Source organism: Dryobates pubescens, chromosome 16 (genome assembly GCF_014839835.1).
Source record: "Dryobates pubescens isolate bDryPub1 chromosome 16, bDryPub1.pri, whole genome shotgun sequence".
In the NCBI taxonomy this organism is placed as follows: Eukaryota; Metazoa; Chordata; class Aves; order Piciformes; family Picidae; genus Dryobates; species Dryobates pubescens.
In genome coordinates, this window is record NC_071627.1 from 20,839,609 (window position 1) to 20,854,914 (window position 15,306).

Consider the following 15,306-nt stretch of genomic DNA (forward strand, 5'->3'; position numbering starts at 1 on the left):
TACACAGACAGCGTGTCATTGCCTAAGCAGGAAACGTCACCAAGACATTTTAATCCCATCAGCACATACTAAAAGCAGCTAATATAAGCATCAGTTTCTGCAGTGAGGGGCAGAAAGAAAAAAAGTCTTGCATTCCTTGAAACAGACACCACTTTTTGCCTTGCATTTGAAATAGCTGATGGCAGCGACACTTCAGCTCCACTAAACTGAAATGGGCCAAGAGTGAATGTGTCAGGTAGCTGCTGTTACTCCAAAATTGGGTGGGACTGCTCCCAGCTCTGGATTCTCTGCCACTCTTAGAGCAGATGGGAAAATCTGTAGCAGTCTCTCATGCAAATTTAAAATAGGGAGATTTAATAAATGAAGCATGCTTAAAAATCCATCAGTAGCCCAGACTTCTTTCTCCTAGCTGATTTGATTTATTCAGTAATGTCTTATTTTGTGTTCTCTGCATACTGAATACTTTTTAGTAACACAAATATTGGAGAAGTATCTTAACCATTACAGCCCAAGGATAAAGGGAGGTAAAACTTGTAGAGAGAAGTTCTACCTTGTAGTGAACCAAGAGATCTTAATCACTGATAGTCCAGGGGTGCTGGGCTACCCTTCCCACTCTGTGGTTCTACTTGATGACTATAATTGGGTCATACCTGCAAGCATTTTTCTCAGCTGAGGTTGGCTTGATATTTATTTTTATCTGTACCAGAACAAATGAGGTACTTGGGGCAGCCAAAAACCTTGTGCATATTTAGGGCTATAATTACCTGACTGAGAATGTCTTTGACAATCAATGACTCTCTGCAGAAAATGCCACAGAGCAGTACACATTTGCTCCCTGTTGGTATCTCAGAGAAGTTGATTTTGATGGTAGCATAGAATAGAACAAGCCTTCTGGTATCCACAGCACCTAGGAGCTGTAGGATTTGCAATGAACATTTTTCTCATTGGGCAAACAGCAGCCTTAATCTTTAGGTGAAACTACCAACCTTGCTTTCTGCATCAGAACAGTGTGGCCAGCAGGAGCAGGGAGGTCATTCTGCCCTGTACTCAGCACTGTTAGGCCACAACTTGAGTACTGTGTCCAGTTCCGGGCTCCTCAGTTTAGGAAAGATTTTGAATTGCTGGAACGTGTCCAGAGAAGGGCAACAGAGATGGGGAGGGGTTTGGAGCACAGCCCTGTGAGGAGAGGCTGAGGGAGCTGGGGTTGCTTAGCCTGAAGAAGAGAAGTTTCAGGGGAGACCTTCTTGCTGTCTACAACTACCTGAAGGGAGGTTGCAGCCAGATGAGGATTGCTCTCTTCTCCCAGGCAAGCAGCACCAGAATAAGAGGACACAGTCTCAAGCTGTGCCAGGGGAGGTTTAGGCTGGATGTTAGGAAGAAGTTCTTCCCAGCAAGAGAGATTGGCCATTGGAATGTGCTGCCCAGGGAGGTGGTGGAGTCACCATCTCTGGAGGTGTTTAGGAAGAGACTGAATGAGGCACTTGGTGCCACGGTTTAGTTGATTAGATGGTGTTGGGCGATAGGTTGGACTCTATCTTTGAGGTCTTTTCCAACCTGGTTAATTCTATTCTATTAAACAGAAGGTCTTATCTCTTGATCTTTCTTCTGACTGTCTCAAAAGACAATAGATGATGCTATGTGAATCTCTGTACTTTATTCACATTCTGATGTTCCCTTTACAATTAAGGAAATGTGTTGCTGCTTTTACTGAAAGGGAAGCTTGAATTCAGAAGCAGTTCTGCAACAGTTGAATTCTTGCCTGGTACTATGGCCATGTTGGGTGGCCTGGATGTCCTAGATAGAAACCCATGCATCCAGCTCCTCTTGAGATGTCCTACTGGACTTCATGGAAAGTCTAAGGAACCAAAACTTGAAGCGCAAAGCAAGCCCTGTAACATTGTGAGGCAAGAAACATCAGATTGGGACTTACTGCGCACAGATGGGCAAGGCAACTCAAACGTTGTGCTAATGACCCCAAGAAACAAAGTAGGGGTATGAGACTGCTGCTAACAATCCACATTGAACAAGATGCTTATTCCCATCACTGTCAAATCTTAATTTGATCCAAAACTCCATCCCAAGTGGAAGTCTTTCTAGGTGTAAAATTATCTGCTTCTTATCACTCCAGGACAGGAGGTGATGATTTATATGAGTATGCTTGTAGCTAAATACAGCTCTTACTTAGGTGACTAATTTCATACTGAAATGTCTCCTTCAGGGGTATGGGAGAGGGTTGTTAGACCTTTGGGTATAGAAAGGCCTGGGTTGGAAGGGACCTCCAAAGGTCATCTAGTCCAACTCCCTCTGCAGTCAGCAGGGGCATCCTCAACTAGATCATGCTGCCCAGAGCCTTGTCAAAGTCCACTTTGACTATCTGCAGGGATGGGGCCCCAACCACCCCCCTGGCAACCTGTTCCACCCTAATAGTAAAGACTCTGTTCCTAATATCCAATCTAAATCTTCTCTTTTCTAGTTTGAAGCCATTGCCCCATGAGAGCTTATCTGCTATCACTCTATTTACCTTGGTTATTCATCTACAAAATGAAGTTAATGGCACATTTCTAAGAAGCATTGTGAGAGTTACATTAAAAAAGCCAGGGCAATCTGATAACTCTGTATCTGCCAGCAGCTTCCTAACACATCTGAAAAATAACACAATCTCACTCCATTATTGCCTGCAACACAAAAGCCTTGTTTAGAGGAGTCAGATGTTGAATGTTGAGCACGTAGTGAAGAAAGTTTTCATTATTAATAGAAGTCTTTGATCATTTCTGTTTGCTATTGGCAGCATGTGGACTGCAGCCACTGGAGTCACACGAGTAAGAGAGTGGGAATGAGGCTACACTGAGCATTTGCATTTTCTGAAATCCAGTATAATCCTGCTCACTGAGCTGGTGGGAGTTGGGGATGCTCCAGCAGCAGGCTGCTTAGCCGTGAGTGGGGATGGTTGAGTTCCCCTGATGGCTCTGTACCCATCTGTGCTGGTCACACTGGGAGCAGTGGTGCTGTTCCCAGCAGCAAGCAACAACCAGCCATCTGTAGTGAAACACAGGTCGCCACAGCACATTGCCCATGTTCCAGTTATGGGCTCTGGGGACAAAACAGGATCTGCAGGATCCTGTCACACCCTGGCTTTAAAGCTTTAGCAGCAATTTGATTATTTCATCCTTGACTACAAGCATGAAATTAACTTAGATGCCAACACTTTAACCAGTCAACTCTAGGGTTTCAGGCAGATGTCAGAAGTCCATGGTGTGTGCTGGCAAGTGGCTGTACTTGTACAAATATGCCTGCAGACAACTGCTGCTGTGGAGACAGAAGCAGGTTAGGCATAGGGGAGGTTCAGCCTGGGACATGCAGCCAGAGTGTAGCAGGTGCTGTGAGCCAGCTCACCTCCAGTTTACATCCACAGTTTTGGCCTTCACATCTGTTAGGAAATTAATTCTCAGTAAATGTGTCTTTGGAATAATCTGCTACAGTTCACATCCACAAACTGTATCACTCCACTTTAGCAGGTCTCAATTAAAAGCTGATTTGCTTTCATTAAAGGCCCTTACTTCATTCCTGAGATCACCACTATGATCATTTCTGACCATTATTAAACACAGCCATATGGAACAGCCAGTGGAGGAAGACAAAGTGACAGTTGCCTGAAGGTGGATTTGCAGTAAATGGTTCTCTCATATGGAGACCTCCAGGATGCATTTGGTAATGTTCTGACAAATAGATCAAAAGTGAGTGGATTGAAGCGAATTTAATTTAATCCAGGAGAGTTTCCTCCATTCTGATTCCAGTCCTGATAAAGTTCTCATTTTGATTCCCATCCTGATAAACCTCTCATTCTATTTGCTGTCTGCTCCTGCTGCACCTCAACGCTGAGGCAGCTATGAGCAGAGTCCAGCCTGAAAGCAGGTTGGTACATTTAGCAATAGACCCGGCTAGCCCTGAATAGCATTTGCTACAGTGTTGAAAGCTGATCTAGTTTGCCGTGTTTCTTTATACACTCTGCAGATGTTGCCACTTCAGCCCTCGGCTCCTCTCCAGGGTGCTGATAAATAGTTTAGAAACCTCCCCGCTGAAATCTCTCACCAGTCCCACGATTGATCCCAGTTTCTAGTCGTAGAATCAATAAGGTTGGAAAAGACCTCTAAGATCATCAAGTCCAACCTGTCACCCAACACCTCATAACTACTAAGCCATGGCACCAAGCACCACATCCAATCCCCTCTTGCCCCCTCCCTGGGCAGCACATTCCAACAGCTAACAACTCTCAGTGAAAAACTTTCTCTTCACCTCAAGCCTAAACCTCCCCTGGTGTAGCTTGAGACTGTGTCCTCTTGTTTTGGTGCTGGTTGCCTGGGAGAAGAGACCAACTGCCACATGGCTACAACCACCCTTCAGGTAGCAAGAAGGTCTCCCCTGAGCCTCCTCTCCTCCAGGCTAAGCAACCCCAGCTCCCTCAGCCTCTCCTCATAGGGCTGTGCTCCAAACCTCTCACCAGCCTCGTTGCCCTTCTCTGGACATGTTCAAGAATCTCAATGTCCATGGCATAACTTTGCCTCTCACCTCACATTTGTTTCCCGAGCAGCTACAGAAATGCTGCTTGATGTAGCATGAGCCCAGCATCCATGTACCAGAGAAGTGCTCCAAATAAACAGTTTGGCAGAGACTGAGATAGTCTTCACCCCTAAGAGGTCTGGAATGATTTTAGTGTCAATAAATGGTGCTTGTCTCTAATACCCTAGATCCTTCTACACCAGAAAACTTTGCTGCACTAAGCTTAGCAAAGAGGGCTGGGGAAAGCACCCTGCTCAACTCCAGCAGCATGGTTGTGCTCAGTCATGACCTCACACAGTGCTATCTGCCTTGCATTCATAGCATATTCATGTTTCCCATGTGCTAGCACCAACACTTTGACTTTCAGCTCAGGCCCAGCTGAATAAGTAATTTATGTTTTTCCTTCTAGTCTAGGTCGAATGTGGAACAGAAATATCATACCCTAAAGCTAGTGATTCACCCAAACCACAGGAGACCTTGGCCCAGTTTTCACCAGGTTACATGGCTCTAAAGGATATAGCATCACTGTTATGTCATAAGATATTTTGAAGCTCTTTCTGCAGTGCCTGTAGCCACATTTCTGAATATAGATTTTTCCCTTTCCAAGTTTAGAGATGTAGTCACTGTGGATCACACAGCTACTACATGTGCAAATAGAGGGGGTAATGAATGAAGCTTAGAGCAGGTCAGACAAACTTGTACCTTATACTGAGCTCTAGTCCAGGAGGTAAGAATTGCAGAGGGTCAGATCTGAGAGAACCTTAGCCACAAATTCCCTTTCCAAGTGTTAATCAGCACCTGCCAAATCCAGTGGGAATCCTTACTCTAATATTGCTTTGCATAATTCCTTGCACTAAGGCTTTGGATTAAGTCCTCAGTTACCATACTGGGTAGGTGTGCTGAAGATCAGTCTCCATTGTATTGGGAAAAAAAAAAACCCAAAGGAATAAATTGGCAAATATTTAATGAACAATAATCATTTTGAGTAAGAGAGAAGTGGCAATGCTCCCCTCAGAAGATAACCAATGTATGAATACTTTATATTCATAATTTAGAACAGACCCATGGCTGGATTCTGCAGAGACAATTCTATCTTTGCAGCACTGCAGCTCCTAGTGCTGGAAGATGTTTTCACACAACAGTTTGTCCAGGGCTGGGTTCAGATCTTGTGAAACAAGAGACAAGCACTCTTTGCCATTTGGTGGGGCATCCTGGCAACCAGCACAGACCCAGAAATGGAATAGGAGCAGGGCATTTGAGAACTGCAGGAACAGAGATTGAAAGGAGAAAGGTTGCCTGGAGAGATGCATCACTAGCACATGTAATCTTCAGAAGGAGGAGGCTACTGCTTTTGCTAGGTTCCTCCCCAGCTGTTAGAGTTCCATGGTCTATTCCCAAAGTTATGGGCAGAAAATGTGACCTCTCTGACATCAAAAAGGCAAAACTTGTGGCTCAGAATGTTTTAGCAACAGTCACTGACATGGACAATGTAACCTCTAAAAGGTATTCTTACCTTTCCCCTCCCAAGAAGTTTTAAATTGCCTTTGTACTCTGAACATTTTGTGGTTAAAAACCCAGGAGAATCTGATCTCCAGAACCTATTAACCCCTCTCACTTTTGTTTTTGCTTCACACAGCAATGGGGATATTACAACAGTTTAGATAAAGTTGAGAAGAAAGGAACAGAATAGAATAAGCCAGGTTGGAAAAGACCTTTGAGATCATCAAGTCCAACCTATCACCCAACACCATCTAATCAACTAAATCATGGTACCAAGTGTCCCATCCAGACCCCTCTTAAACATCTCCAGTGATGGTGACTCCACCACCTCCCTGGGCAGCATGTTCCAATGGCCAATCTCTCTTTCTGGGAAGAACTTCTTCCTAACCTCCAGCCTAAACCTCCCCTCGTGCAGCTTGAGACTGTGTCCTCTTCTTCTGGTGCTGCTTGCCTGGGAGAAGAGACCAAGCCCCTCTGGGCTACAACCTCCCTTCAGGTGGCTCTAGACAGCAAGGTGGCTTCTCCAGGCTAAGCAACCCCAGCTCCCTCAGCCTCTCCTCACAGGGCTGTGCTCCAAACCCCTCCCCAGCTTTGTTGCCCTTCTCTGGACACATTCCAGCAACTCAACATCTTTCCTAAACTGAGAGGTCACAAGACTCACTGGACACAAGACTCAAGGTATAACATTGCCAGAGAGATAAACAATAAATCAGAAGAGAAACAAGTTCCCCTTGCAAGCTTGCCAGAAGTTACCAAAAGGAAAAAAATCTATTCCAGAGCTTCCTTGCAGAGGTCTTAACACCACAAAGGGTTAGTGTGCTTTAGAGGAAGTTTGACATGCCTGTCTAGTCAAGCAGAGGAGGACTCCACTAACTGCATTTACAGCAGCCTCAGCTTTTGACACTGCAGAGGGAGAAGGAAATAATTCCTGTGGTTTTGAAAGGTCTTCAAGCAGCTCTTCTAGAAAACAAAGTGGTGATTTCTGGTCTTCCCCATACATAAATTGGCTCCTAGAGATAATGGTGAACTTTCTTTGCCATCACCTGAAAAGTTAGCTGTATTTTAGTGACTGGGAGGTGGGTTTAAGTCTCAGAAATATTTCATGTGTGTATAATACTGTCCAGACAAGTTTCACCAGTGAGTCCCTGTACAATGTCCTAAGTGGATTTCTTCTATGGCTTTGAGATTTAGACACCTTCAGCTATAACAGAAGTCTTGGCAGGGTTTTTCTACCCTTAATGTTTCATTCAGAGAATTTTCTTACTTTGTTAGAGGTTCTTTGGCTGTCTACTGCCCCCAGTTAATCACAAGACTAAAAAGCCCCATCACCTGTGTTGATCCAAGTGTCTTTTCAAATTCTATTACTTGCAATTTATCTGCTCAAAGAGAGAGAACTCCCTTTGCCCTACATGGAGCAAACAGTTCACTCAGACTATAAAACAAAAGGTGAAGCTCCAAAGCCCAGCTTTTCTTCATCCTCATTAGGTTCTGAGTGGTTAGCAGGCCACCTGAGATGGACTCTCAGTATGGATTCTAGACCTTGATGAGAAAATATTGTAGTCTTGAAGTTAAGTAGAAGCTAAGAGTCAAAGCTGACTGCATAACACCTTTGAATATAAATTCCTTGGAGCAGAAACCATTTTCATTATAAAATGGCACACTGCTAGCCCAGTGGGACTGAACTTTGTCAACCTCTGGGTGTTATGGTAATGTATGCCCTTCAAAAAGTCTGGAAATAAGGTTGACTCAACTCTGCAGAGCCAGAAGTCTCTGCTGCTGCGTGTTCGAACAGCGCTCGCTACCTTGGGGTCCCCAGTGTCCCACCCATACAGGTGGTACAAGACAAAAAGACTTCCCTAGAAATGCCAAAAGCAGTGTCAGGAGTCTGCTGCATGCCTCAGGCTACCATAATTAAGCCAGACCAGGTTCAGCTGCCAGCGGCATGGGAGTCAGGCGTGGCATCACTCTTCGCCTCCTTTCATTCCATAGCGTGAGTAAACAGTTATTACTTGCTGTGGAGTTGGGAGGGGCTTTGGAGTACAGGCTCAAACGTGCTCTAGATTTGTAAGTGGAAGCTTTGAGTCATGTCACCTCACCATCCTATTGCAACTGGTGGGATAACAGCCCCTGGCCTCCCACTGCAATAAGTACTGGAGGACTTCTCATCTGTCCCAGCCCTATTATTTCAGAATCTACTAGCTGGAAAGCAAAGACTTTCACCTCTTTCTAGCACCACTTTCAGGTAATACATTTAAAGGCAGATGAAGATTAACAAATCCAAGTTCTACTATAGTAATTTGGGAGTCTTCTATTGGAGTGAGGGGTATACCTTCTCAGCAGGGCAAGGGTATAACCAAAAGATAGCATAGGGGCCTCCTTTCTTCTCCTTTAATCCATTTTCAGGCATTTGGAGTTTAGCTTCCCCAGCTGCTGATACTGTAAAAATGTTGCTTGGCAACATGGTAACAGGGGAAAAAGAAAATCTTCAAAAACACTAGGAGTTTTTGTCCTTAGAAATGTACTAGTTCAGCACATCCAACCTCCTACAGATCCATTTTAGAGGAAAAGAGGCACAATGATTTCCCCCCTGTGAGCTAGTTCCAACAGCCTTTAAAGCAAAGCATTCAAGATGGAACAGAAGAAGAGGTGCCCTTGGATGCTGAAGGGGTTGGACAGAGCCCTAGATGGGAGTAGTAGGCAGTGTGCCAGGTCTGTTCCCCTGTCCAATACTGACAATTCATCTGGTGTCTCAGACAGTACATGGCACCTGTAGGCAAGGCTTTGTCTTAATCTCACGTGAAGAGGTTGCGTGTTCCTCCAAAGGGTTTTGTCAGAACATCAGAAGGTGCATCCTCAATAATGAAATGCTCACTGACAGTGACTTGTACAGACACTCTGCTCACAAAAGTGGCAGTACCAAAGTTGAGGAGCAAGGGCAGGCTGCTGAAGGTCCAGAAAACCCAAGGACTTGACTTTTCGAAGCGGTTTTAGAAGCAGTCACACAAGGAAGGGACAGCCAGTTAATTACTGCAATTAATATTCACAGAAGTCAACATTCACAGAAAATGTTGCTTTTTAAAGCTATTCTCTACAGGCCTTAAAACTCACTGCCTTTATCTCTCTCTCTCCTCTTGCACTGGAATTTGTTATTTCACTGCACTTCTGACCTCCACAGAGCTGCTTCTAGTTTATACTGCTGAGTCAGGGTTAGAGGTATCTCATCCATAAGCCAGAACACAGCTTTACATCCAGATAAAGTGTTCTGGTTTGTTCAAGGCCCAGAGTAAGTGATGTAAGTTCCTGCAAACACAGAATTGACAAGGTTTAAAGCAAGATCCCAAAAGACATCTACCTTTATTTAGCTGGAGGTAAACAACAGAGCTGAACGTAAAGGCCTGTGATGGCAGCACAAAGACTCTTCAGCATTCTATGGCACCACTTCTGTTGGTATTAATACAAAGAAGAAATCTAGATGGTGGGTCCCATAAGGTCAGTGTCAAGGGGTCTGCCAGCTTTGAGTTGTACCTATTGAGTCCCATAGTTAGCAAAGCAGGGGGGAAATACGTAAGGACAGGTGGTATAAGTGGGAGATTCCAGAGTAAAACGCATGCAGTAACATATATATCCCATAAACAGGGGGGGAATAAAGGCAGAGAGATAATCTAACTCTGTTTCTGACCACGGTGTTGTGTAGATCAGGGACAGCTGCGCTACAGTGAAGAGCTCTGGGCACACACCAAGAAATCGGGCCAAAGCAGCAGAGACTTGGGAAGTCTTTTGAGCAGTATGTAGGGACAGAAACACTCCTCCAAAAGCCTGCTGGTAGCCTGCTAACTCAAGCTCCTGCTGCAATGCCAATTTAATTAACATGCTTTACTGCTCAGAGATCTCTAAGATTATTCATGGCACTGGCAGACTTTTCTCACTGCTAATTGTGTTACTTCGCAATGAACGAGAAGGAGATGAATGAGTACAGTAGCCCCATCTTTTCCTGCTGAAGGAGGAGAGGCACACCAAGTAATTTGACTTTGACATACTGTCTTGTTTTCACAGGTTTAGTTTATATAAATAAACATGTGTGAGCTACTGAAAGCTAATGAGCTGGATGGCAGCAGAACGAAGTCCTCCAGTGGCCGCTCACAGCACAGCGACTTGGCAGCGCTCAGGGGTGCAGCCATCCCACACAGTGCCATGCATGCCCCTTGTCTGGGCAGCATCCCTGTGTGTAAACACTCTGGGGGCAGAGTGGCTGGAGAGCGGCCAGGCAGAGAGGGACCTGAGGGTACTGGTTGACAGTAGTCTGAACATGAGCCAGCAGTGTGCCCAGGTGGCCAAGAAGGCCAATGGCATCCTGGCCTGTATCAGAAATAGTGCACCCAGCAGGAGCAGGGAAGTCAGTCTGCCCTGTACTCAGCACTGGTTAGGCCACACCTTGAGTACTGTGTACAGTCCTGGGCCCCTCAGTTTAGGAAAGGAGTTGCTAGAATGTGTCCAGAGAAGGGCAACAAAGCTGGGGAGGGGTTTGGAGCACAGCCCTGTGAGGAGAGGCTGAGGGAGCTGGGGTTGTTTAGCCTGGAGAAGAGGAGGCTCAGGGGAGACCTTATTGCTGTCTACAACTACCTGAAGGGAAGTTGTAGCCAGGTGGGGGTTGGTCTCTTCTCCCAGGAAACCAGCACCAGAACAAGAGGACACAGTCTCAAGCTGCACCAGGGGAGGTTTAGGCTGGATGTTAGGAAGAAGTTCTTCACAGAAAGTTATTAGCTATTGGAATGTGCTGCCCAGGAAGGTGGTGGAGTCACCATCACTGGAAGTGTTTAAGACTTGGTGCCATGGTCTAGTCATGAGGTCTGTGGAGACAGGTTGGACTCGGTGATCCTCGAGGTCTCTTCCAACCTTGGTGATACTGTGAGACTGGATGAGGCACTTGGTGCCATGGTTTAGTTGATCAGATGGTGCTGGGTAATAGGTTGGATTTGATGATCTCAAAGGTCTTTTCCAACTTGGTTAATTTTATTCTACACTCCCCAGAGGCTCTGACCAAACAGAAAGCCTCCATAGCTGAACTGCTGCCATGAGAACTCTTTTTGTTTGATCAACACTTTTTAACAACAGATGGGGACAGCAATAATTGCTGGTATGGGTAGAGCCTGAGGTTAAAGCAAACAAAACATGTGATACTTAAGGGGTGATGGCATTACAGAACCACAGAATGGTAGGGGTTGGAAGGGACCTCTGGACCATGTAGTCCAACCCCCAGAATTGCATTCAGGCAGATTTTCAAGGTCTCCAGAGAAAGAGACTCCACAGCCTCTCTGGGCAGCCTGGTACAGCACTCCATCACACTCAAAGTAAAGATGATTTTCTTCAAGTTCAAGTGAAACCACCTGTGCTCAAATTTGTAGCCACTGGCCCTTGTCCTATCACTAGGCACAACTAAAAACAGCCCAGCCCCATACTCATGACTTCCACCCTTAAGATATTTATATGCATTTGTAATATTTATCCTCAGTCTTTTCTTTCCCAGGCTAAACAGCCCCAGGCCTCAGCCTCTCCTCCCAAGAGATATGCTGCAGTCCCCTCATCATCTTCATGGGCCTCAGCTGAACTCTGTAGTGGTTCCCTACTTAGCATTTTAGGACATTCTTCCTAAAGAATCTGATGCTCCCAGAGTAGTTAATCTGTTTACACTGCAGCTGGGGCAGCCAGAAAGGAACCTAGCAGCAGCACACAAAAGCACAGAAATGTTTTGGGTCCTTGGGGTCCTTCTTGCTTTGAGAAGAGGCCTCCAGCTATGCCAAGGGACATGCTTGCATTTTCTTTGTGAAGATGGAGTTTGGAATTGAGCCTTAGGGCTCCTCTGCAAGTAGTCTAAATATAAACTTGCACCCATAGATTCACTGGAAGCCTCGATGCTGATTTCAGCCCTAAATGTCAATGAAAGATTAAATGTTAAAGTCAGTAGCTACAGTTTGTAGCTCCTGGAAATACACACATTTCTAGAGGCATCCAATTTCTTCAGTTCAATTTCAGTGATAATTAGCTTCTGTGCCTAGGCATAAGAAGCAAAGGAGACGCTAAAGGCAAAGTTAATATAAGCTAACAAAAGCTCTTTCTCAAGAGGTACCCTTCAGGATTTCTCCTGTGAACCCCAAAATCCCCTTGCACAAGTGTGGAGGTGCCTTTAATGTAATCAACATTTCTAGGAGGTCTTTTTCAGGTTCCTCTCCTACTCACAGGGGTAAAAGTATGACTCATTGGGCGTTTAAGAGAGGACCAAACTAGGATGATCCACCAGCACTTCCTCCCCATCTCCCATGCCCATGGAGAAACTGTTTTCTCCCAGGCTGAATCAAAGCAACCTCTGCAACAAAGTGATGCTCCCAAACAGAGAAACAGAATTCTAGGCAGTCTCTAACTCCTATACAGCCTACAGATATTTGTAATCTAATTCCTCTTGACCAAGACCACTGAAGCCTATGGATTCAGAGGGATCATTTGGAGGCAATATTAATGTACACGTGGATGAGGTCTGACTTGATTTTTTTTTTTACAGCCTACTGTTACAGTATTGCATTATGACAAACTAAGTCTAGGCTGAAATCATTGAGCAAAGTGATCTGTGCTTCAGAGCTCTACTGCTCAGCAGAGAAATCGCATTTTACAATAAAATTCAATTCCAAACAGCTCAAGTTTTCAGCTCTTTACTCCCTGTAGGAATTAGCTTATCAAATTGCTCAGTGTTTTACCCTTAAATAAGTATGTGAATAACAAATCATTCTCTTCAGTTGCCATTAGTCCTATTGAATAACAAATGATTCCTAATGTTTCTTATTCTTTTCACAGTGTAAAGCTTGGCAGTTAGCAGAGGAACATCACCACCAACAAAAAAATAAAAGGAAAGAAGGAATAAGACACTTTGATGTTCCAGATGAGGGAAACAGCCATGCAGGGGCACAGACTCAACATTACTCTGCCTGTGGAGTTTGCAATTTGCATAGCCAAGAGGCAAGGCTTTCCCTTACCCCCAGTTACACTCACTCCACACAACTGGCTTTGCAGTGTGGTTGCCTGTAAGAGAGCAGATTTACCTGCCAGGAGCTCAGCAAGCGGTGTTTGCAGCGGGTTCGGATTAACCCCACAATGCTGCACCCACACTTCATGGAATGTGCTGCCCAGGGAGGTGGTGGAATCACCATCCCTGGAGGTGTTCAAGAGGGGATTGGATGTGGCACTTGGTGCCATGGTTTAGTCATGAGGTCTGTGGTGGTAGGTTGGACTTGATGATCTTTCAGGTCACTTCCAACCTTGGTGATTCTGTAATTCGATTTGCTCCTTTACTTTGGTACAGAGTTGAAGCACATGGTTTCAAACATAGTTTATGATGACTTAAGGCATGACCCTGGTGAACTCTGGCTTCTTTTGTTTGTATCTGAGGGGCTATGAAATTCTCTCTTTGCTGGGGCAAAAGTCCACCACAAGGATGTGAGAAGAAGTAAAGAAAAAAAAGAAATCTTGGTAGAGGCCAAAATTTCAAAGTCATTTTAAATGGTTCTCAGCTGAAAAGTGTTTTGAGCAGATTCCCTTCTGTCTACTGTCCATTGTGTGCAGAAATTCCCATTAGGAAGCTCTGAGGCTTTTATGACACTTACCTACTCCCACAGCCTATATGAAAGCTAGCAGTGCTCCAATCTTCACACAAGCTATGCAAAGACACTTTGTCTAAATAACATTGAGAGGTGGAAAAATGCTTTCAGGACTTCTGAGAAAGCATTTTATGCAAAGGAGGAATTGAGAAGCTCTGTCTGCTAATGCTCCAGCGACAAGGAACAGATTATAGCTGCAGATAAAATCCTCTTGCCAAATGCTGTTGACAACAATCAGGGTCAGGCTCAAATAGCCAGAATAACTCTTAAAGAGAGCAATGCCATATAGCTGAACTCCAGTTGAGGATCCCAGAGAATGCTAGATTATTTTCTGAGTATCCTGCACAAAGTGATATGCCCTATCTTTCAAAACAGAGAATCAAGGTCCAGAAAAAGGAGGACTCAGGGAGAAAAGTAATAAAGCTTCATCTGGTAACAGCACATTGTGACAAAACCTGCCAGCAACCATCTTGACTCTCCATTCTCCAAGCAAAGTGTATCCCTTCCTGCAGCCTCACCCTCTAAACCCTCTACAGCTCAGGCAGTGTATCCCAAAACAGACCTCAGGCTCTTTCTTTGCACAAGCTCACAGTATCACCAAGGCAGGAAGAGACCTCAAAGATCGAGGCCAACCTGTCACCACAGACCTCATGACTAAACCATGGCACCAAGTGCCACATCCAATGCCCTCTTGAACACCTCCAGGGATGGGGACTCCACCACCTCCCTGGGCAGCACATTCCAATGACGAATGACTCTCTCCATGAAGAATTTTCTCCTCACCTCGAGCCTAAACTTCCCCTGGCACAGCTTGAGATTGTGTCCCCTTGTTCTGGTGCTGGTTGCTAGAGAGAAGAGACTGTTCAGGTAGTTGTAGAGAGCAATGAGGTCAGCCCTGAGCCTCCTCTTCTCCAGGCTAAACAATCCCAGCTCCCTCAGCCTCTCCTCATAGGGCTGTGCTCGAGGCCTCTCAACTCAAGGTAACAGCTTCACCTGGAGAATCCATTACCTCCTTCAGCCACCCCAATTCCATCCCCATTAGTCAGAAAACTTTTCTACATGTAACCTTTTCTTCTGCAAAGACCCCTTTCAAGCTGCCAGTTCATTGCCACCTGCCAAGGAAGCCACTCTGTGCCATCGCCCAGAAAAGCAACTTGTCATCACAGTAAGCCTCACTGAAAAGATCCCATCCACCCAGAGCTCTGGAGGCAAATTCTATCCACAGGTGGATGCTCTTCTCCAATTTATTTCTGAGCTTGACACTACTACTGAAATAACTTTTCAGCTGGGTCTCTGCTACTCATTTTTGTTGGCTTAGAATCATAGAATCAATAAGGTTGGAAAAGACTCCAGAGATTATTGAGTCCAACCTATCACCCAACACCTCATGATTACTAAACCATGGCACCAAGTGCCACATCCAATCCCCTCTTGAACACCTCCAGGGATGATGACTTCACCACCTCCCTGGACAGCACATTCCAATGGCAAATTACTCCTTCTGGGAAGAACTTTCTCCTCTCCTCCAGCCTGAACTTCCCCTGGCCCAACTTGAGACTGTGTCCTCTTGTTCTGGTGCTGGTTGCCTGGGAGAAGAGACCAACCC